At 43.0% G+C, this 23191-nt stretch overlaps 2 pseudogenes; both read left to right on the forward strand.

The window, feature by feature from the left end:
- The first annotated feature begins 5859 nt into the window (after positions 1 to 5859).
- Positions 5860 to 6812, forward strand: LOC109679017 (olfactory receptor 10H1-like; annotated as a pseudogene).
- A 15204-nt stretch (positions 6813 to 22016) lies between these two features.
- On the forward strand, positions 22017 to 22965 carry LOC109680047 (olfactory receptor 10H1-like; annotated as a pseudogene).
- The last annotated feature ends 226 nt before the right edge of the window (positions 22966 to 23191 follow it).

Genomic DNA, 23191 nt, shown 5'->3' on the forward strand with positions numbered 1-23191 from the left:
GATGTGCAAGCTGGAAGCACAGTGATGTCAAGTGTACAACTACTCACAGCAAGAAAGAAGCTAAAGCAAGAAAAGTAACTTTGATATGAGTGTATAGACTGAGATTCCTCCCAGATGCTGTGAGAGGCTCCAAACCGATACCTCAGTCTGCTCCACAGGAGAGGTCCTAGGGGCTTCTACTCACTGGAAACACAAAGGGACCAGGCACAGGGCAGCTGTGTGCAGCTGATGACGCTCAGTTCTGTAGCCCTGGGTCACAAGTGAACTGCCAGATGATCCAAATGTTCTGATGAGGCGCCAGTGCCTAAGGGACAAAAAGAGAAGTAAAATCAATACAAACAAAACAAAAACGGTCAAGAGATTCTTCTCTGCCTTCCTCTAATGTGAAATATGTGCACAAACAGAGAAATATTCAGCAGCCTTTGAAAAAGGAAAAAGGATGCAATACTGTCTGTTAGAACTGTGCCACGAGCAATGAATCGTTGATAATGCTGCGGAAAGGGGAAGTAGGTGCTGTGGGATATGGGCTGGGATGAGGATGTTTCAGGATTGATGGTTAGGCCAAAGAGGCGCTGGATTAGGAGGTGACGGTGGTTGTATTTAAGACTGCTTTTCACTTACTTGGAAAGTTGGGGACAAAAGCGTGGGCCCACAGGAGGAAGGCAGCCTGGAGTGGGCATGGACACACATCCTCCCATGTCCACATGCCCGCTCACCTCCCCGTCATCCACAAGTAGGGAGAGCGTTAGGCCCGCGCCCTGTCCTGACAGCCCCTCCCCCAGCCAGAAGGCGCTAAAGGTCGCGTCCCCAACCGCCAAGGCCAGAGGCGACCCCGGTCCAGCTGCCCTCCAGGACTCACCGACGCGGAGTGGGGAGACGCCAACCGCTTGATACTAACTGCCGCCCTTCTCCTTCAGGACGCTGACCTGCGCCCCATATCCTTGGTTTTAGCGTGCAGGGCGACCTCCATGTAATTTGCTTGAGCCTGACAAGTCACCTGAACGTCCTCAACAGAGGACACAGCCTGGACACAAGTCCTAGTTGTTCTCTGACAGCGACTGTCAGTTTAAAACCCGCCCCAGATCGCTGAAGCCCGCCCCGTGGCCTCTGCTTCTGTGTCCGATTGGGCAGCCTACATGCCGTGCCTCCAATCGGCAGAACTCGACGCTCTGAGTGACATATGATCGCACCAATCCATAGCTGCATAGCTGAGGGCGGTAACCATGAGGAGGTCAAGACTGCGTCTTCCGGAGGGTGGAGCCGGCTTCATCATAGAACAGGTGTAGTCACCATACTGAAGATGACAGAGGATTAGGAATCATAGCAAGAGGACAGGAGACGTGAAGAGCTGAAGTGGGAACCTTACAGAAATTCACTTGGATTTTCTTCCACATAGTGTTGGTGGCTAAGTGAAAAGGGCGTCCTAGGAGCAATACTCCTGGATGAAGTCCCCTTTAATTCTGGTTTTAGCTGCTGGTAAAAGACTGGCTGTTAGACAAACGTCCAGACAGCGCTACCGACGAAATCCCAGCATCCCCATCAGCGCCTCAGAGGCAGCGCAAACCACCGTCCTGCCTGGCGGCACCAAGTGGCCCAACCTGCCTGGCGCTAACCTGCTACAGGACGCCATCCCTAGGCTGCAAGTCTAGTTGTCACAATGGTTACCATGGCCACCTCTCTGACGCCAGCTCAGCGTCAAGAAGCGTTCCTGTCGCCATTTCGCTGTTTGCTTCCTCACGCAGATCCGGACCCATTCAGTTACAGTTGTCTGAGAAATAATTTTGTGCTGTTCACTGACAGTCCTCAGAAGCTCATACAGCCTTTTCGGAGACACGTGGAGCTTTCCGTGCAGGAAGGATATGTAAATCTAGACATGACATCAACTTTCTCCACTTTGAAAGCCTGCACGCCTCTAGGAGATTCCACGTCAGCCAGGTGCCTGTGGCTCCCGCCTGGAATCCTAGCTCCTCAGGAGGCAGAGATCAGGAGAATCGGGTACGACTGCAGCCCAGGCAAGTAGTTCATCCAGTATTATTTCAGAGGTCAGGACGGTATGGAACTGTTACGACTGCCTTCTGAGGAGTGACACACGGGTGCTGAACCTGAAGTGAGTCAAAATTCAAATGGTTCCAAAGAGAGTGGCCAAGACCCTGGAAACAGGTGCTATTTGTGGAACACAGACTCCACTAACCAAAGTACATGGTTCCTCCTTCGTTAGTCATGATAAACCTGCAAGGGCTCCATCAAAGACCCACTTATGGGGCCATTCACTACGGTTATAGTTTGGGTTTGGAATGTACCTTAGAGGCCCATGTGTTAAAGGTGAGGTTCCCAGCCAACTGCACTATTGGAAGGTGGTGGAACTATTGGAAGTAGAGCCTAGTGGGAAGGTTTAGCTCATTTGATGTGTGGCCTTGAATGGATTCTGGCACCCTGGTCTTCCTGTATCTCAAACCCATCTAAGTGGTCATGGAGCTTACTCCCTCATGTGCTTCTGCCATGGTGTGCTGCCCCACGTTCAAGGTAATGGAGTCAGTTGGTCATGAATTGAAAATAAACCTTTTCTCTCCTTAAATTGATTTATCCTAAGACATTTTTTGGTGGTATTGGAGTTTGAATTCAAAGCCTCACACCTGCTTGGTAAGAACTCTACCACTTGAGCCAATCCGCAGGCATTTCCTGTGTGGGTATTTGAATAATAGGTTATCATGCCTATTTGCTGAACTTAAACAATGATCCTCCTGATATCTCTTTGTGGAGTAGCTAGGATTACAGCCACTGGCACCCCGCACATCTGAGGTATTTTATCTGAGGTAAAATGAACCAAAAGTTCACTAAATACATTTTTTAAAACTGATATTTTTTATAGACTATGATTTTTCCTTCTATTACAGAGGTGGAAGGGAGAGGGGAAAAAGGTCAGTAGGAGGAGAAATAAGGAAGAGTAATAGAGGGGGCAAATACAACCAAATACATTATATTCATGTATGAAATGTCATAATGAAGCCCTGTACCTTTTTGGAATGGAACGGGGATTTGAACTTGGGCTTACACTTGCTACATAGGTGCCCTACCACTTGAGCCACTTCTCCAAACCCGGAAACCCATTATTTTGTGCAATTTAATATGGGCTAATAAAAACTGATTTTTTTGGCAGTTCTGAGGATTGAACCTAGGCACTTGCACATGTGAAGCAAGTGCTCTATCACTGAGCTGCATTACCAGCTCTAAAAGTGATTTCCTATTGTGCTAAAAATGTACATAAAATTTACCATTTAATGATCTTTGAGGCATAAGCAAGAGGGTTAGGAGGGAATGAGGGGTTGATCAAAGAGGAAAAATTTGGAGTTAGATAGAAGGATAGGTTTTGCGATCTATTATAGAGCAGAGGGAATAATTCTGTCATCAATTGTATATTATATGGTTCATGGTAAGAAAGAGAGCAATATTTAAATATTACCATAAAAGAGGGTGGGGCATACCTCAGTGGTAGAATGCTTGCCTAGCATACATAGGCCCTGGGCTTCAGCCCCAGCACTTCAAAAAACACCTTAAAACTTAAAAACTAAGCCAGGTACCTGTGGCTCACACCTGTAAATGTAGCTAAATGTAAATGGAGATTGAGAACAGGAGAATCAAGGTTTGAAGCCAGCCTCTTGAAATAGTTTACAACACCCCATATCAATTTAAGCAGAGCAAAATGGACTGGAGATGTGGCTCGAGCAGTACAGCATCTGCCTTGCAAACACAAAGTCTTAAGTTCAACCCCAGTCCCACGAAGAAATTAAAAAAACAATAGGCTATTCAGGTAATATAAATATAAATGGTCGTGAACTTGATTTAATAGTATACACACATACACACACATATATACATCATGTGTACTCCATAACTGTATACAGTTCTGATTAGGCAAATGAAAATACTATCAATAATATATTTTATAAAACAAATCATCACAAAAATAAGTAGTACATAAAATTTAGTGGCATGAATCAGACTTACAATGTTGTACAACTCACACCTCTATCTAGTGCTAGAAATTTCCATTACCCCCAAAGGAAACCCTGTACCCAATAGCAGTCACTCCCCACTGTCCGTTTGCTCCAGCCACACTACCTGTCAGCTGCTTCAAATTTCTATAAACATGTACACCATTCACCATAGTCAGAAAACAACCTACACATCCATCCACTGAAGTTTATCCATCTAGTGACATGTTTGGCTATAAAAGAACATGTCACTATGTACATGAATCTTGAAACCTGAGTTAACAAAATAAATGAGACACAAAAGACAGCATATTGCTCATGCCTGAAATCCTAACTACTCAGGAGGAAGAGAGCTGGAGGATTAAGGTTTGAAATCAGTCCAGGAAAATAGATCTCGAGACTCTATTTGGAAAATACCCAACACAAAACAGGTGGCTGGTGGAGTGGCGCAAGTGGTATCATACATGTCTCGGAAGCATTAGGCCCTGAGTTCAAACCCTAGTACCACCAAAAACAAGTCCACATGTTGTAGGACTTACCTACAGAAATAGAAAGCAGAACAATGGTGTACTCTTTTCAACTTAACATTGTCTAATTTTGTTCATTTTATTTTATTTTTGACAGTACTGGAATTTGAACTAAATGCCCTGTACTTGCTGGGCAAGTGCTTTACCACTTGAGCCACACCTCCAGTCCTTTTGCTTTAGGTTATTTTTCATACAGTGTCTTGCTCTTTTGCCTCAGCCAGCTTTGGATGCAATCCTTCTACCTATTCCTCCTGCATGGCAGGGGTGCCAGGCATTGACCACCAGACCTAGCTTATTTGTTGAGATGGTGTCTCATTAACTTTAGGCCTGAGCTATCCTCATTCTGTGAACTTCCTAACGTCTGCCTCCTGAGTAGCTGGGATGGCATGTGTGAGCCACCCCTCCTAGCTCCACTGTCTATTTTTCTAAAAACCAGGTATAGTTAAATGATTCATAAAGAAACACTGAAATCTCATTTAATTGGGATTATTTACTGAGCACAACCAGGTACATTTTCTCTCTTATGATGTTGACTTAATTATCACATGATGCACTTTCCAGATTATCATCTTCCAAGGAGAACTCATTTTCTGACAAATTTCTACCTCTCACCCTTTGAGTTAGGGAGTGGAAATGGAAGGACAGAGAGGTGAAAAAACTTGCAGAAAGTACATAGTAGAATAGGGATATGAATCCATGTTCTCTTCCTTCGAACTCCCTCTGTCTGTTATGTTGTATAGACTCCGATATGCCTCATGGGGGCAGGAAAACAAAACATTTTCATTTCTATCACTTTCCTTAGAACAACAGAGTCTGTTGCATCTGATTCCCCCAAGAATAACCCAAGAGGAAGAATCTGACTGATGTAAATTAAGATAAAATTGCTCCTCTCCAAGGAGTTATATCCATAGGAAGCAATGGATAATAGATCCAGTAAAGAGATTATTTCACTAGGGGAACCAAAGTAGAGGAAAACTGCAGGGAATAGTTTTTGGAGTCAAATCTTGAATTAGGCACGTCCATAGCTTCAAGCTGAGCAACATTTTTTGGCAGTGGTAAGGTTTGAACTCAGGGTTTTGTGCTTTTTGGCAGGTGCTCTACTGCTTCAGCCACACCTCCATCCCTTGAGCAATATTTTATAGCCTTTGTACATGCCAATATTTTCAATATATAAGCCAACAAAACTCAAGATGGAGGTGAACATGGTACCGTCTTCACACTGTGTTGAGAGCATCAAGTTACAGGTGGGAACTAAATTAATGCTACCTAATTAAGGTGAAAACCTTTCCCACCCACTAGATGACCTCTCCCTGTTGAACCTCACCCCAGGCACAGCCTCCATGCAGGGAGCCAATCACTCAGCAGTGACTGAGTTCATCCTCATTGGCTTTTCCACCTTTCCCCACCTTCAGCGGATGTTCTTCCTGCTGTTTCTGCTGATGTATCTGTTCACACTGCTGGGCAACCTGGTCATCATAGCCACCATCTGGAGTGAGCAAAGCCTCCACACACCCATGTACCTCTTCCTGTGTGCCCGGTCCATCTCTGAGATCCTCTACACCTTGGCCATCATCCCGCGCATGCTGGCCGACCTGCTGTTCACCCACCACTCCATCTCCTTCCTGGCCTGTGCCTGACAGATGTTCTTCTCCTTCACATTTGGCTTCACCCACTCCTTCCTACTCACTGTCACGGGCTATGACCGCTACATGGCCATCTGTCAACCACTGCGCTACAATGTGCTCATGAGCCCCTGTGGCTGTGCCTGTCTGGTGGCCTGGTCCTGGGTTGGTGGCTCCATGATGGAGACTGTGGTCACAACAGCCATATTTAACTCACCTTCTGTGGCCCCAATGAGATCCACCATTTTGTCTGTCATGTGCCACCTCTGTTGCAGTTGGCCTGTGGAACAGCTTTGTTGCTGGTGGCCAAGGGTGTGGGCCTGGTGTGTATATCAGCCCTAATGGGCTGCTTCCTCCTCCTCGTCCTCTCCTATGCCTTCATTGTGACTTCCCTCTGGAGGTTCCCTTCAGGTGAAGGATGGCACAAAGCCTTCTCCACCTGTGCGTCCCACCTCACAGTGGTGATCGTGCACTATGGCTTTGCTTCTGTCATCTACCTCAAAACCAAGGGGCCCCAGTCCCTGGAAGGAGACACTTTGATGGGCATCACCTACACAGTCCTCACACGCTTCCTCAGTCCCATCATCTTCAGTCTCAGGAACAAGGAATTCATGACCACCATGAAGAAGACTTTGCTGAGCAAACTCTACCCAGAAAAATATAATACCTAGGAATCACTAAATTGGGTTACAAAATTCTGTTAGAGATAACATTCCATCAACACATACTCATGTATATTTTTCTAAGTCTTTCCAATTGAGAAAAACCTTTGTAAATCAGATTTTAAGGGTGTCCTGTCCACCAGGGTACTCAATATAGGGATTTATTTGAGATACAAGGATGCAAGTTTGAGATAACTCAGAGATAAACAAATTTAACTATTTCTATTTGCTACAGTATATTTAGACAGAACCAAACATTTAATCTCTTCTCGGTCTGCCCAAACCCAGTGTCATCTAATATTTCCAACAACACAAACCCATTATACAATGAGAAATTGAAGACTTTGTGCTGTACCTCTACCTGACAGCACCAGGTAGGTATACCTTAGATTTTTAAATCTACAAAAGATTTCTTCAGATTACGCAGCAGGGTAAAAAAAAAAACCTAATTTTAGCACTGCCCAATCCTATGCAATAGAAATTAGCAAAAGCAACAGGCAGATTTCTAGGCAAATAGTTGAGTAAACTTTGATGTTTCAAGTGTGAATCATGGACAATTGTAGACAAACAGAGATGTGTGTACATGGTAAATTAAGAGGAAAAGTCCCACTGAGAGATATTGTGCACATGGGACACCAAGGAAATCTCTGCTGTAGAAGGACTGAAATGTGAGCCCCAAATAAAATTTTCTTCCTTTAACTTGTTTTTTTCTTAGGTATTTTTTCACAGGAATGCAAAGCCACCACTCTTCACTATTCAAGTCTCCAGTAACTGAGGAATTCACAATCAGATCATGAGGAAGGAGGACAGTGTTTAAGCGTCCTCTGGGTACACTGAAAATTGACAGGCTTTGTACAGTAGTGGCAGAAATCACAATCTCTTTAATATACAAGACAAGGACAAACTGGCATCTAGTCACAACACATATTTTAACTCCTCCTAGTCCATGAGAATAAAACACACATTGAAATGGGTAGATACAATGTGAACACTTTGAGAAGCCACAAACATCTTGTGCATGGAAGAACAGCGTATTTCCTTATAAAGAAAAAGAAAACACCATACGAAATGGATGGGCATATTTAAATGCATGAATATTAATGGTCAGCTCTAAGATTGTCAAAATAGAAACACTCAGCACTATTTTGGCTCTTTCAAGGGATGGTGTGTACCTAACTGCTCCTAGAGATGATTGCCTGCAGTTGGCTTCTGGAAAAAATCAATGGCATAGAAAAGGAAACTTGCTTGATTAAAGAGGCTAAGGAGAAGAACAAAGCAAACCAAGTGAATGCCCTAGCTACTGGCACCTAGCACTATGGTGGGTGCAAGGGAATTCTCTCCTTGGAGGAGTTAAAGTTGACAGAGAAAGAATCACAGCATAGTAAAGAAGACTGCACATTGCAGAAAAAGAGTGAATGAATAAGTGATCTGGAGTCTGCACAATGAGGTAGCTCTGGACAACAAATTTATTGATGGTTTGAGGAAACCCTGAGTGCTATAGCCAAGAGCCGTCTGGAGAAAGGTCCTATTGTTAGGGAATAAACTGCATTGGGGATCACAAAATCTAGCAGAATCACACTGCAGGGTCCCTATGTACACCCAACCTTTCTGCACTTACTGAGATGCAATGGCCATGTGAACCATTTGTGGCTATTGGGGAGTGTCTCTGACACAAGCACCCATACAGTTTTAGGCTTCATGGGCTGTGAGAGAAATGGAGTGCAGTACAGCCAATCAGCAACACTGCCCTGTGTATTGGGATGCCGTGCCAGATGTGTATTTTTTCTCAAAGGAGTGGGATCTGGAGATCTGCTAGGATGGAGACTAGGTAATCATTTGCTCCCCACAAGCCTCCCATCCATTACAGAATTGGGTGCTTCATTTGTTCTCCATACCCTTGGTGAATTCCAGCAATGCATGGAGGTTTGGGCTTTGGTAATATTCCTAAGCACACAGTCTGAAAATGTTCAGGGTACATTTACACCTGCATGGAATGTGCAGCTTCTGTCAAACCTTGGTTGGCAAGAAGTGTGCCCTGCAAGCTGACATATGCCACAGCTGAATATGGAACCTAAAAGACTCCAGACAGAAAATTCCTCAGGTGTTCTCAGCATTTTCCTAACATGTTCGGTGAGAAAGGTGACTTGCAGTCTACAGCCTGCTTTAGATTATTTGGTGAAATCTGAGATGAATTAGAAGTACTTGCATGAGTAACAGACAATCTCCCTTGCAGATTCCAGCCTTAGAAGAACTGAAAAGAAGTGTTACCACCCAGAGGAACTTTGTCTAGTTTATTTTTCCCCATCTATTCTTTTATCTTTATTAGTAATTTCTCATAGTTTTTCTTTTATCTTTTTTTGTTTATTAGTAAAGCAGGATAGTTTTTAAGACTGAAAGTATAAAGTGGGAGAGTAGATCCCCCAGAGGTGGGAGGGGTCGTAAGAGAGGCTTCCTACTTCCTTTTATCTTTTTTCATTATTTTTTTCCAAAATTGGACTTTTCCTCCTGTCATTTTACCTTCTTGCATTTTATCCCCTTTTATTATTTCTATTTAAAAAATTTTTTCCTATGCATTCTACTTTGTGTTTTTTGTCTATTGTACTCTTCAGTGTTTCTTCTCCCACCCACCCCCTTTATGGTCCTGGGGATCAAACAGAGGACTTTTCGTCCATTAGGCGGGTGCTCTGCCTAACAGATATACAAACAGCTCAACTGATAGTAATTTACCACAAGGGTGTCACAACCTCGTCTCATTGGTACTCTGGTGTATGCTTTAAACTAAGGGAAATCCTAGCTACTTGGGAGGCAGAGATTGGAAAGATCTTTGTCATCCAAGCTTTATGGGGAATCACAAAAAGGAAGGTCACACAGCAAGCCATCCTGGGGATAAAGCAAAGTCTACCTCAAAAATAACCAGTGCAAAAGGACTGGGGCATTGCTCAAGTGGAACAGTGCTGCCTAGCAGTCATCCCTGGACACTGAATTATTGGGAAGTGATGCCAAATGCATATATTTTTCTCAAAGGAGTGGGAGGCCCTGAGTTTAATTCCCAAAGGTTTTTATTGTTGCTGCCCCAAACCACCAACACAACAATAAAAACCAGTGGGGATATACCAACTAGCTGTATCTGACCTTTCAGTAAAATTGGAGCAGCACATATCAGAATCACTTTCAATAAAATACCAATGTGAGCAGTGCCCACGGAATACACACCTCCTAATAGGGGTTTTCATGCCTATTGTAGGACGTACCTCAGAGCATGTGCCCCACATATTCTCTGTTCTATATCACACAATCCTAAATTACCAGAGGGACTCCACTCTTGGGAGACATAGGAGAACATGAGTTTCCCAGGCATTCATGTAGAATGCATTTTGTTATTATTCACTAATCATAGCTGAGAAGCCACAGGGAGATTATACGATAAAGTCCAAGTGGAATTAAAAGAACACTAGAAAACATGCCAATCCTCCAAGACACATAAGAGAATGAGGGATATTTATCCCAACAGAGAGTAATGTATGTGTCAGCAGTCATATACAAGAAATACAGCACTCTTTAAAACTCATAATTCTATAAGAATGAATTCGAAGCATATTGAAATGGATGAAGTGCCAGATTAAGAATTCAAAAGATAATTTTTAAAGATTAATGGGCTCTAGGAAAATGCAGATAAATAATGGAAGACCATGTTGTACATGAATCAGAAATTCTAGAAGAAAATAGAGATTTTGAGAAAGAACCAAAGAGAAGTCTTGGAAAACAAAAACTGTGTCAGTCAACTAAAACTTCAGTTCAAAGCCACAGCAATGGACTAGATCAAGAAGAACAAAGAAGCCAGGTGCCAGTGACTCACGCCTGTAATCCTAGCTATTGAGGAGGCAGAGATCAGGAGGATTTTGGTTCTAAGCCAGCCAGGGAAAATAGTTCATGTGATCCTAGCTTGAAAAAACCCATCGCAAACAAGGGCCTGGTGAAGTGGCTCAAGGTGTAAGCCCCGAGTTCAAGTCCAAGTATTGCAATAATTTTTTTTTCATTTTTCTTTTATTATTCATATGTGCATACAAGGCTTGGTTCATTTCTCCCCCCTGCCCCCACCCCCTCCCTTGCCACCCACTCCACCCCCTCCCGCTCCCCCCCCTCAATACCCAGCAGAAACTATTTTGCCCTTATTTCTAATTTTGTTGTAGAGAGAGTATAATCAATAATAGGAAGGAACAAGGGGTTTTGCTGGTTGAGATAAGGATAGCTATACAGGGCATTGACTCACATTGATTTCCTGTGCGTGGGTGTTACCTTCTAGGTTAATTCTTTTTGATCTAACCTTTTCTCTAGTTCCTGGTCCCCTTTTCCTATTGGCCTCAGTTGCTTTAAGTTATCTGCTTTAGTTTCTCTGCATTAAGGGCAACAAATGCTAGCTAGTTTTTTAGGTGTCTTACCTATCCTCATCCCTCCCTTGTGTGCTCTCGCTTTTATCATGTGCTCATAGTCCAATCCCCTTGTTGTGTTTGCCCTTCATCTAATGTCCACATATGAGGGAGAACATACGATTTTGGTCTTCTGGGCCAGGCTAACCTCACTCAGAATGATGTTCTCCAATTCCATCCATTTACCAGCGAATGATAACATTTCGTTCTTCTTCATGGCTGCATAAAATTCCATTGTGTATAGATACCACATTTTCTTAATCCATTCGTCAGTGGTGGGGCATCTTGTCTGTTTCCATAACTTGGCTATTGTGAATAGTGCCGCAATAAACATGGATGTGCAGGTGCCTCTGGAGTAACAGTCTTTTGGGTATATCCCCAAGAGTGGTATTACTGGATCAAATGGTAGATCGATGTCCATGCAATAATTTTTTTTAAAACAGCATAGAATATCAAAGAAAAAAGAGAACTCTGATGAACTATCACGGTCAGACTGTGACAAAGAAAAAATGGGAAAAACAATGAACATAACATACTAGATATCTTCGATGCCATTCAAAGACCACAGTTGCATGCAATCATAATATATGACAGAGAAGAGTTATAAAATAAAGAAACAGAAATCCTGTCCAACCAAATAATAGCTGACATTTCCCCAAATCTTCGTAAGATTACAGATTCTGTTGTTTCACATTATTATTGACTGAATGATTGCTGGTACTGGAGTTTGAAATCAGGGCCTGAAAATTGCTAGGCAGGCACTCTACCACTTTGAGACACTACACCAGACCTCCCCAAATCTTGGGAAAGATTTGGACATCCAGGCAATGGAGTCATTTAGAAACCCAAAGAAGTGATGTTAGGGAAATTTTCCCTGTCCCAGGAGCTCATGCTTCCCCTTCTGTCACCCCTGTTGTCCCTCACCTAATTTTTTTGTTGTAATGGGGCTTGAACATGAGGCCTTCACCTTGAGACACTCCACCAGCTCTATTTTTGTGATGTGTATTTTGAGACGGTCTTGCAACTATTTGCCTGTGCTGGCTTGGAACCGCGATTCTCCTGATCTCTGCGTTCTGAATAGCTAGGATACAGGCATGGACCACAGGCACTTGGCACTTCTACCATTTGTGAGATAGGGTCTTGAGAACTATTTGCTCAGGGATGCCTTAGAATTGCAACCCTCCTGGTCTCTGCCTACTGAGTAGCTAGGATTATAAGGAGTGAAACATCTGTACCAGGCTTGTGTTTATGTTTTTGAGGGGTTTTTTTGGCAGTCCAGAGGTTTGAATTCAGGGCTTCACTATTACAATACAGATGCTCTACTGCTCTGGTCATTTTGGAGACGGGATCTCCCAAACTATTTGTCTGTGCTTGTCTCAAAGGTGATCCTCCCAATCTCAGCCTCCCAAATAGCTAGGATTATAGGCATGAGACTTGGGGGCTGGCCTCCTAATCCTTTCATAAAGATAGAAGGAGAATAATCCAATGAGTGTTACACATGTGGGAAAGCCTTCAGTGGTTTTAGCTCTAAGGACACAATTTAGTATTATGCTAAGACACTAAAGGAATCATTCTGATCCAGTTCCTTTCAGAACATTACAGACCATTACTGGAGAGAAATTCCACATAAGGCATGTGGCAAAGGTTGTCAACAGCCTTACTAGCACCTGGTACAAGGCACAGTGGAGAGAAAAACAATGTGGAAGACCTTTTAGCCTTCCAAGTTCAATTTGAAGCCAAGGAAGAACACACAACAAGAGATACACTGCGGTTTTCCTTTTCCCCCATTAAAGAATGGGGGAAAGTCTGCAGTTGGTGTCTAGCCTTTAAACAATGTTTAAAAGTGTACGCTGAATAGAAACCCTGTAAGTGGAAGAAATTCTTGAAATTTTTGTCTTAGCAAAACTCCCAAAGTTGTGAAATTCTACAAATCTTAGAAATATATGTGCCTGATTCAAATTACTATATGCTGAATGTTCCTCAGGAGTCACAATTTGAAAGAAATGTTATCAAAATCATTCTGGCTTTCTCAGTGGTTCATCTTTGTTGTTGTTGCACTGGGGATTAACCCCAGGGACTCACACATGGTCAGGAAGAGCCCTCTACCACTGAGCTACATCCAGAGCCACCTTCTTTTCTTTTCTGGTTTGGAGATAGAGTCTCACTCTGTAGTCCAGGCTGCCTTGGAATTCACTATGTAGCCCTGCCTCACCAAAAACTGACAATCCTCCTCCCTTCAGCTTCCCAGTGCTGTGATTACAGACTTGTGCCAGAATTCCCAGCCTGTACAACTGAGTTTCAAATAAGGCAAGAGGACAATGAAATCTAGAGTGGGAGAGGAATTTTGTGGCTGAGTTACGTCAGTGTGGAAAATGTTGGAATTCACCAACAGCCTATCTTGCATGACAGTTTACGCAGAAATAAAGTCAACCACAGGCAACACAGGGCTCACCAAACATCCCCTACTTGATAGTGATGGATCTCTCAGTGCAGTGTCCTAGTGTGTCAGCACACATCATTGGAACTGTAACACATATCAAAGAGATACCAGGAGAACACTGCAAGTTTTGTGCTTTGGAGTAGTTTTACAAATATGGCAGCAAGTAGCCAGCGTTTAATATCGTTAGCATTTGATACTCTGCAGTGTACTGTATTCAGTAAATTACATGAGATCTCCAATGCCTTATTAGAAATCAGAGTTTGTTGGATGATTCTAGTCAGCCAAGGCTAATGGCAGTGTTTTGATTACTTGTGAGATAGTGTCGACTAAGTTGTGATGTTTGATAGATTAGGGATATTAAACTCATTTTCACCAAAATATGACCCCTTGGGCTGAAGGAGTGGCTCAAGGGCTTGACGCCTGCCTAAGAAGCATGAGTCCCTTAGTTCAAGGCCCAATACAACAACAAACCAAGATATAACCTCTTCACCACTGTAGCTTCTGCCAACTTATTTCTTGAAGTATTTTTGACATTTTGGTCAACAGAATGCCAATATTCTCTCCATGTTTTGAGCACTGTACACATAATTTACATAGAATAGAGCCCATTGTGGAGTGTATGATCAATCAATAGTGGTGTCCTGGACAGAGAAGGTATGACTGTCTTTTATCAATCTCTCTCTGTTTGGAAATGAAAATATTATGAATAAGACTTGTTGGAAATAGAATTTAGAGCTCAGATTCCCACCTGAAACCAACATGGAGTCCCATGCTACGGGCTCTTGAGTATTTCTTCCAAACTTACCCTCAGTGCAACAGTATTGGAAAATAAGCACTTTGGGGAAATGTTCAGATCAGAGGACTATGTTCTCGTAAACTGATTAATGCTGCACTAAAAAGTACGTGAGGAAGTAAATTGCTGTTTTTGACTTTCTTCCATCACATGTGAGGGTGAAACAGGAAGGCTCTCTCTGGTTCCTGGTGCTGTGGTTTTGTACTTCCCAGACTCCAGAAATATGAGGAAACATGTATATGTACATATATGTGTATATAATTTTTTGAGTGGGACTGGGGTTTGAACTCTGGACTTTCTACTTGCAATGCAGTGCTCTGTCTGTTGAACCATGTTTCCAGTCCATTTTGCTCTGGTGATTTTGGACATTGGTCTCATGAACTATTTACCCATGCTAGCCTGGAACCATGATCCTCCTAATCTCAGCCTCCCAAGTAGCTAGGACTGCAGGAGTGAGCTACCATCTCATGGTGAGTTTTATATTTTGAAATAAATTACCCAGACTCGGGTATCCTGTTGTAGCAGCAAAACACACAGTAAACAGGATTTTAGTGGAGGAAAGGGAAGCAGGGTGTTGCTAAAAAAATATGTAAAAAATGGCAGTGGTTTAGGGACTAGGAAAAGGGAAGAAGCTAGAAAAAATTTTATATGAATTCAGGGAAGAAAAACTTTCTGGCTATGGCTGGGACATGAAGGGTGATTGTGGTTTGCGATTCAGGGAAAGGGAGGAGGTGTAGGGATAGAACTGGATCCTCTTCCAAAAAGTAATTCTCTTCCTGGAATAGAACGTTGTAGAAATATGGATAGCAAAGCCCACTGTGATGAAGATCTCTGTCAGAAAAGAGGAACATTTCTTGGAAACTGGGGACATGGTCTTCCTTGATTTAACATGGCAAAGAATTTGAACATGGCACATAAACAAATGAAGATCTGAAAGGAAACCCATACAAAGCATCCTTATGACATGTGCCTGGCTGCTGCATGTCATTTAGCTTTATATATAGTATTTTGATTACTTAAGAAGAAACAAATATGCTCATGTGTTTGATTTTCTAAAATCCTGAATAATACATCCAATAGGGCAAGAGACATAAGGAATGTAGTAGGAAAATGAAGAGGGCAAGTCAGGCAGGCAGTCCCCAAGGGCAATGGCAGGACTGCTCTCCTGTCAACAATAGCCAGGTCCCCAGATCCCAAATATGTAGACCATTAGTCTCTTCTCAAGGCCTGAGAAGCTCAGGGAATTGACTCCCTCCTAGAAAGCAGGGAGGGAAGGAAAGTGAGGACACTGGTTCCCTGAGGTTGCCTCATCCATGGCAGGGTCCCTTGGGGTCCCAGGAACCCTGTAGCATAGTCAAGGCAGCAGGACCAGAGGAGGCAGAGGAGAAGAGGGGGAGGGATAAATGATGGTGACTGGGCTCCATCAGGCTCCCTGTCCACCTGGCTGTGCCACATCGGTGCTCCTTCAATCGGACTTTAACCAGGGCCTCTTATCAGGGTTAGGCATTAACAAGTGTAGGGCCTGGAGCTCCAGGAGAGTTACCTTTTCTCCCATCCACCTGACCAGGAGGGACCTGAAGAACTAGCATCAACCAGTGACTCAGGGAAACCACCTTTTTATACAGCTCCTCAGGCAATTTGACTCCATGGACTAGGTGACATCAAGACAGTGTGATGATTGCTAAGCAGATTTTATCTTTTGTGGATTTCCTGCTACATCATTAGGTGGGTTCTTTGGACAGGTGAGAAAACTGAAGTGCAGATAGAGGAGAGTCATTGCTCAGTCTATTTGCTTTTACCATCCCTTCCTGATCTGTCAAGCCACAGACTAATAGAAAAATGGCTGGGGAGAGGCAGAAAAAAGAGACAAGGAGATTGAGAAGGGAGAGTCTCCATGCCACCTCAATGGGGTGTAAAGAATAAGGAAGGCATCAATGGGACGGATGAGGTGATGTTGAAAAGTTAAGTATGACAGGACACAGACAAAAGACAGGTAGGTTATGGATGAGATGGGAGACGGTCAAAGAGAAGAAAAGAAAACAGTTTCATAAGAAGAGCTACCCATGACACAGCAACAGGAAGAACAAGATGGTGTCTGTGAAAGAAGGCAGACCCAGCCCATGGTTCTCACTTGGGGGTGACACTGTCCCCCACTAGACATTTGACACTGGACATCTGACACATTTGACACTGTGTGAGGACATCTGATGGTCACTATTGGGGTGTAAATCTGGCATCTAGTAAATCAAGGCCAGAGATGAATAAATAATACTGTCCTAATTGTCCCTATGCTAAACTTGGGAAACACTAAGGATATTTATGAGAAGGACTTTTCCTTGCCTGGCTTAGTCTCCAGTCTCTGGGGTGTTGAGCTGGCCACATCACAGGTGTCCCCTAAGTGCCAGAAAGTGCTATGTATGTCAGTTTCTCTGTCAATTTCTCCCTCCCCTCCCTCTGTTTCTCTGTCACTTTCTTTCTCTGCTTCTATCTCTCTGTTCCACTCACAAAATCTACATAGTATTAGAGGTCAGTCTTTGTATTGTCTATTACCTCGATTTTGACAAATTCTCAATAGTAGGTATCCACTATTACAATATCATACAGTATAATTTTACCACCTTAAAAATCCTCCATGTCTTTCCTTCTTCCATGCTCCCTCATGAGTACTTGGAAGGATCTCTTGATTCTCTTGATTCTCTCCATAGTTTTACATTTTCTAGAATGAATAGCTTCTTCTTTTTGCTGCATCTGAGCTCTGTCATGACAGAGAGTGGCATATGCAGCCTTCAGCCAACACCGCCAGATGTGACCCAGACTCAGCTTTTCATAGTTCCTTATTTCTGTGGATTCTTGTGATCTTTGGTGGCATAAAGAGTGAGAGTGTGGGTATGGTCTATTCTGGGAAAGTGTCATCTGCTTTACCTGAGAATAGCTTCTGATTTTCATTAATAGACACAAATAAGTAATGAGCATAACAAGAGGTCAGGAAAAGACACACACTGTAATCAGACAAACCTAAGTTCAGATTCTGGCCGCCATACTCCATAATCATGGTACCTTGAAAAGTGAGGGTGCTTTGTGGGATTCAAGTTCCTTGTCTGTAAAATGGGGAATGGTGGGGAAAGACTCAAGAATAACCACTCAGCCCATTTTTTGGCCCATGGGACAAAGCCAGTAAAGGGGAGCTATTAACATCAGGGACTTTTCTGCTGAGTACACGTGTTGGGGTTGTAACAACAATCCTTGAAGTTGAGCACTCACAGCCCAGTGCGGGGCACATATGTGCTTCCAATCTGATAATGATGAGGAACCACATGACAAAGTCTTGAGCACCGATTTTATCAACACTTAGGAGTTGTTGTTTGGGTAGCACCCAGAAAGAAGTGACTAAATCTATTGTGGGGAGAAAATGTTCAGGTGATCTGTACAAAGCCAGCCATATTGAACTTAAATCTTACCTAGGCATTTGCAAGGTGGAGAAGGGGAGGATGGGGGACCCAGGCAGAAGTGGAGTGCCAAGGAGTTGGAACTGCCCTCCCTGGGCTATGGACATTGTTCACATTCTCAACTGTGGAAAATGTTTCACAATCCCATGGGGACATTGGTGTTGTTTGGAGACATTTTTGTTTGTCACCACTGGTCAAAAGCTAAGCTAGAGACCCAGGGATACTACTGAAAATCCCAGAAGGCACAGAATAGCACCTACAGAATGAATAATGGGGACTCAAGTGTGAACAGTTTTGAGGTTGGGGAACACTGCCCTAGACCATATGGAAACATGGGAGACCTGTGAACACAACACATAGGATCCATTTCACCTTTTGGTCTTTTTTCGGAGGCTCTTATTTTCAAGCTATTTACCCTCTATGATCTCAGAAAGTAGGACTGTGCAGAACAGTTGGGACCACCTTCACAGGGAGTGACAGACAGATGCTGACCATGAAGTGGGGAAAAGATGCAGATGGTACCAAGGAGAGAGGCCAAGACCCTGGAAACAGGTGCTATATGGGCGAATGCAATCTCCACCTACCAAATTAGATGGCTTTGTTTCTCAGGGTAAGCCTGCAAGGGCTCCATCAAAGATTGAAGGCCACTTATGAGGCCATTCACTACTGCTACAGTTTGGGCCCTGAGAGACCCATGTGTTAAAGGTGAGGTTCCCAGCTCATTGCATTATTGGGAGGTGGTAGAACTGTTAGGAAGTAGGGCCTAGTGGGAGGGTTTAGGTCATTTGATGTGTGTCCTTGGAGAGATTCTGGCACCCTGGTCTCTTCCTGTCTCTCACACCCATCTAAGAGGTCATTGGGTTTACTTCCCCATGTGCTTCTGCCATGGTGTGCTGCCCCAGGTTCAAGGCAGTGGAGTCAATTGGTCATGAACTGAAAATAAATTATTCCTTTCTTTACATTGATTTATCTGAGATATTTTTTAGGTGGTATTGGGGTTTCAACTGCAAGTCTCATACTTGGTAGGTAGGAACTCTACCATTGAGCCACTCTGCCAGTTCTTTTCTCTGTTGGGTATTTTCAAGATGAATCTCATGAACTATTTGCCTGGACTGGCTTCAAACCATGATCCTCCTGATCTCTACTTCCTGAGTAGCTAGGATGACAGCCACTGGCACCTGGTATATTTGAGGTATTTATTTCGGGTTACACTAAGCTGATATTTGAGTAACAACTACATTTTTAAAAACTGATATTTTTCTATGACCTTGTTTTTTCTTCCTGTTATAGAACTGGAAGGGTGAGGGAAAATGATCAGTAGAAGGAGGGATAAGGAAGAGGGGCATATATGACCAACTACATTGTATTCATGTATAGAAATGTCATTATGAAACCCCTTATTTTTTTCCCAATTGTACCAGAGTTTGAACTCAGGGCTTTGCACTTGCTAGGCAGGCACTCTACCAACTGAGTGTCACCTCCAGCACTGAAACCCTTTACTTTGTACAATTTAATATATGCTAATAAAAACTGATTTGGGGGGACAGTTCTGAGGGTTGAACCTAGAGACTTGCACATGTGAGGCAAGTGCTCTGTCACCGAGCTGTGTCACCAGCTCTTGTGGAAAAATGCACATAAAATTTGCCATTTAATTATCTTTGGAGGCAAGAGGTAGAGGGTGGAGAGGGAGTGAGGGAATAGGGTATTGTAGATCAAAGGGTAAGAATTTTGATGTAGGGAGGGGGACTAAGTTTTGAGATGTATCATAGAGAAAGGTAAATATTGTCAACAATAACATAAGGTTCAAAATAAAGAAGAGAGCAAAATTTAAATGTCATACTATAAAAAACTAGAGGGGGAGGGTTTATCTCAGTGGTAGAATGCTTGCTTAGCATACACAGGCCCTGGGCTTCAGCCCAGCACTACAAAAACATTTTTTTTTCTTTATTTTCTTTTATTGTTTTTACATTCACTTACATGTGTATACATTGGGCCTCCTCCCCCACTAAATTTTTTTTTAAAATAAGCCAGGTACCAGTGGCTCACACCTATAATCCTAGCTACTTGGGAGACTGAGATCAGGAGGATCATGCTTTGAGGCCAGCCTGTGCAAATAGTTTACAACACCCCATCATCAAAAGAACCAGAGCAAAATGCACTGGATGTGTGGCTCAATTGGTACAGCATCTACCTGCGAGCATGAAGTCCTGAGTTCGAACTCCAGTCCCACCAAAAAATTTTTAAATACTGAGTTATTGAGGTAATATAAGTATAGGTGGTCATGAGCTTGATTTTATCATACATACACACATAAATACATATATATATATATATATGTATATCATGTGTACCCCATAAATGTATACAATCATGAAATTATGATTAGGCAAATAAAAATAGCATTAATAATATATTTATAAAAACAAACCATAACAAAAATGAGTAATACATAAAATTCAGTGACATGAAGTATACTTACAATGTTGTATAACTCACACATCTATCTAGTGCTAGAAATTTCCATTACCCTCAAAGGAAACCCTGTACCAAATAGAAGTCATTCCCCATGGTTCCTTTGCCCCAGCCCTCATAAGCTATCAGCTGCTTTAAATTCCACCTGATTGTTTAATAAATTTAAACAATATAAGGTTGAAAAGAAACAACCACTGATCTTTCTATTTCTGTAGTTTTACCTACTGAAGACATTTGATATAAAAGGAATCCTACAACATGAGGCCTTTTATGTCTCATTTATTTTGTTAAGTCAGGTTTCAAGGTTCATCTACATTGTAACATGTATTATAGCTTCACTTCTTTTATAGCCAAACATGTCACTAGATGGATATACTCCAGTTGATGAACATCTGGGTTGTTTCTACATTCTGGATTTTATGAATGGTGTTCATTCCACTTGAGTGGAATTTGAACTCTAGCACTTGAGTCACACCTCCAGTCCTTTTTGCTTTAGGTAACTTTTCAGATAAGGTTTGCCTTTTTGCCTGAGACAGCTTTAGTTGAAATTCTTCTACCCATTCCTCCTGCATAGCTGGATTGACAGGAATGCAGCAGCAGGCCTAGCTTATTTGTCAAGATTATGTTTCACTAACTTTTCTCTGGGATGTCCTTATACTGTGAACCTCCCAATGTCTGCTTCCTGAGTAGCTAGGATTACAGGTGTGAGCCACTCCTCCCAGCTACATTGTATACTTAAAAAAAATTCAGATATACTTAAATGATTCATAAAGAAACACTGAAATCTCATTTAATTGGGATTATTTACTGAGCACAACAAGGTACATTTTCTCACATCTTATTGACTTAATATGGATTGTCATCTTCTAATGACAACTCAGTTTCTCACAACCACCCTTTGAGGTAGGGAGGGGAAGTGGAAGGAAGAGAGGTGAGAAAACTTGCTCAAAGTACAGAGTAGAGTAGGGATTAGAACCCGTGTCTGCTACCTCCATACTCCTTCTGTCTGATAGTTATGTTAGATAGACTCATGGGAGCTGGAAAACAAAACATTTTCATTTCTGTCACTTTCCTTAGAACAACACAGTCTGTTGTATCTGATTCCCCCAAGAATAACCGCAGAGGAAGAATCTGACTGATAGAAATTAAGATGGAATTGCTCTTGGTCCCAGGAGTTATATCCACAGGACACAATAGATAAAAGATCCAACAAAGGGATCTTTTCACTAGGGGAACCAACGTAGAGGAAAACTTCAGGGTATAGTTTTTGGAGTCAGCACAAGTGTAGGCTCAAGTCTTAAATTAGGTACTTAAATAGCTTCAATTTGAGCAACATTTTTTGGCGGTAGTAAGGTTTGACCTCAGGGCTTTGTGCTTGTTAGGTAGGTGCTCTACTGCTTGAGCCACACCTCCATCCCTCCAGCAATACTCTTAGCCTTTGTGTATGCCAATATTCTCAACACATATGCCAATAAAACTCAAGATGGAGATGAAAATAATGGTACCATCTTCCTACTTTGATAAGAGCATTAAGTTATAGGTGGGAACTAAATTAATGCTACCTGATTAAGGTGAAACCTTTCCCACCCACTAGCTGACCTCTCCCTGTTGAACCTCAACCCAGGCACAGCCTCCATGCAGGGAGCCAATCACTCAGCAGTGACTGAGTTCATCCTTATTGGCTTTTCCACCTTTCCCCACCTTCAGCGGATGTTCTTCCTGCTGTTTCTGCTGATGTATCTGTTCACACTGCTGGGCAACCTGCTCATCACGGCCACCATCTTGAGTGAGCGCAGACTCCACACACCCATGTACCTCTTCCTGTGTGCCCTGTCCATCTCTGAATTCCTCTACACCTTGGCCATCATCCCGCACATGCTGGCCGACATCCTGTCCACCCACCGCTCCATCTCCTTCCTGGCCTGTGCCTGACAGATGTTCTTCTCCTTCACATTTGGCTTCACCCACTCCTTCCTACTCACTGTCATGGGCTATGACCGCTATGTGGCCATCTGTCAACCACTGCACTACAATGTGCTCATGAGCCCCCATGGCTGTGCCTGTCTGGTGGCCTGGTCCTGGGTTGGTGGCTCTGTCATGGGGATTGTGGTCACAACAGCCATATTTAACCTCACCTTCTGTGGCCCCAATGAGATTCACCATTTTGCCTGTCTCGTGCCACCTGTGTTGAAGTTGGTCTGTGGAAAAGATGTGCTGGTGGTGGCCAAGGTTTTGGGCCTGGTGTGTATTTCAGCCTTACTGGACTGCTTCCTCCTCCTCCTCCTCTCCTATGCCTTCATTGTGGCTGCCATCTTGAGGATCCCATCAGCTGAGGGGCGACACAAAGCCTTCTCCACCTGTGCATCCCACCTCACAGTGGTGATCTTGCACTATGGCTTTGCTTCTGTCATCTACCTCAAACCCAACCCCCCACCCAGTTCTGGAAGGAGACCCTTTGATGGGCATCACCTACACAGTCCTCACACCCTTCCTCAGCCCCATCAACTTCAGTCTCAGGAACAAGGAACTCAAGACCACCATGAAGAAGACTTTGCTGGGCAAACTCTACCCAGAAAATTTGTAATAACCTATGAATATCTAAATTATCTTTCCAATTTTTCTATTAGAGATAATACTCCCTCAACACATAGTCACCCGTATGTTTTTAATTCTTTCCAGTTGACAGAACCCTTTTTAGATCACATTTTAAGTGTGTGCACAAGGGTTATTCAATATTAGTGATTAATTTGGGATGGAAGGAAGCATGTATGAGAAAATAACAGGTTTGGTTGTCAAAACCAAACCTTTAG

The sequence above is a fragment of the Castor canadensis genome, chromosome 14 (assembly GCF_047511655.1).
Source record: "Castor canadensis chromosome 14, mCasCan1.hap1v2, whole genome shotgun sequence".
Lineage (NCBI taxonomy): Eukaryota > Metazoa > Chordata > Mammalia > Rodentia > Castoridae > Castor > Castor canadensis.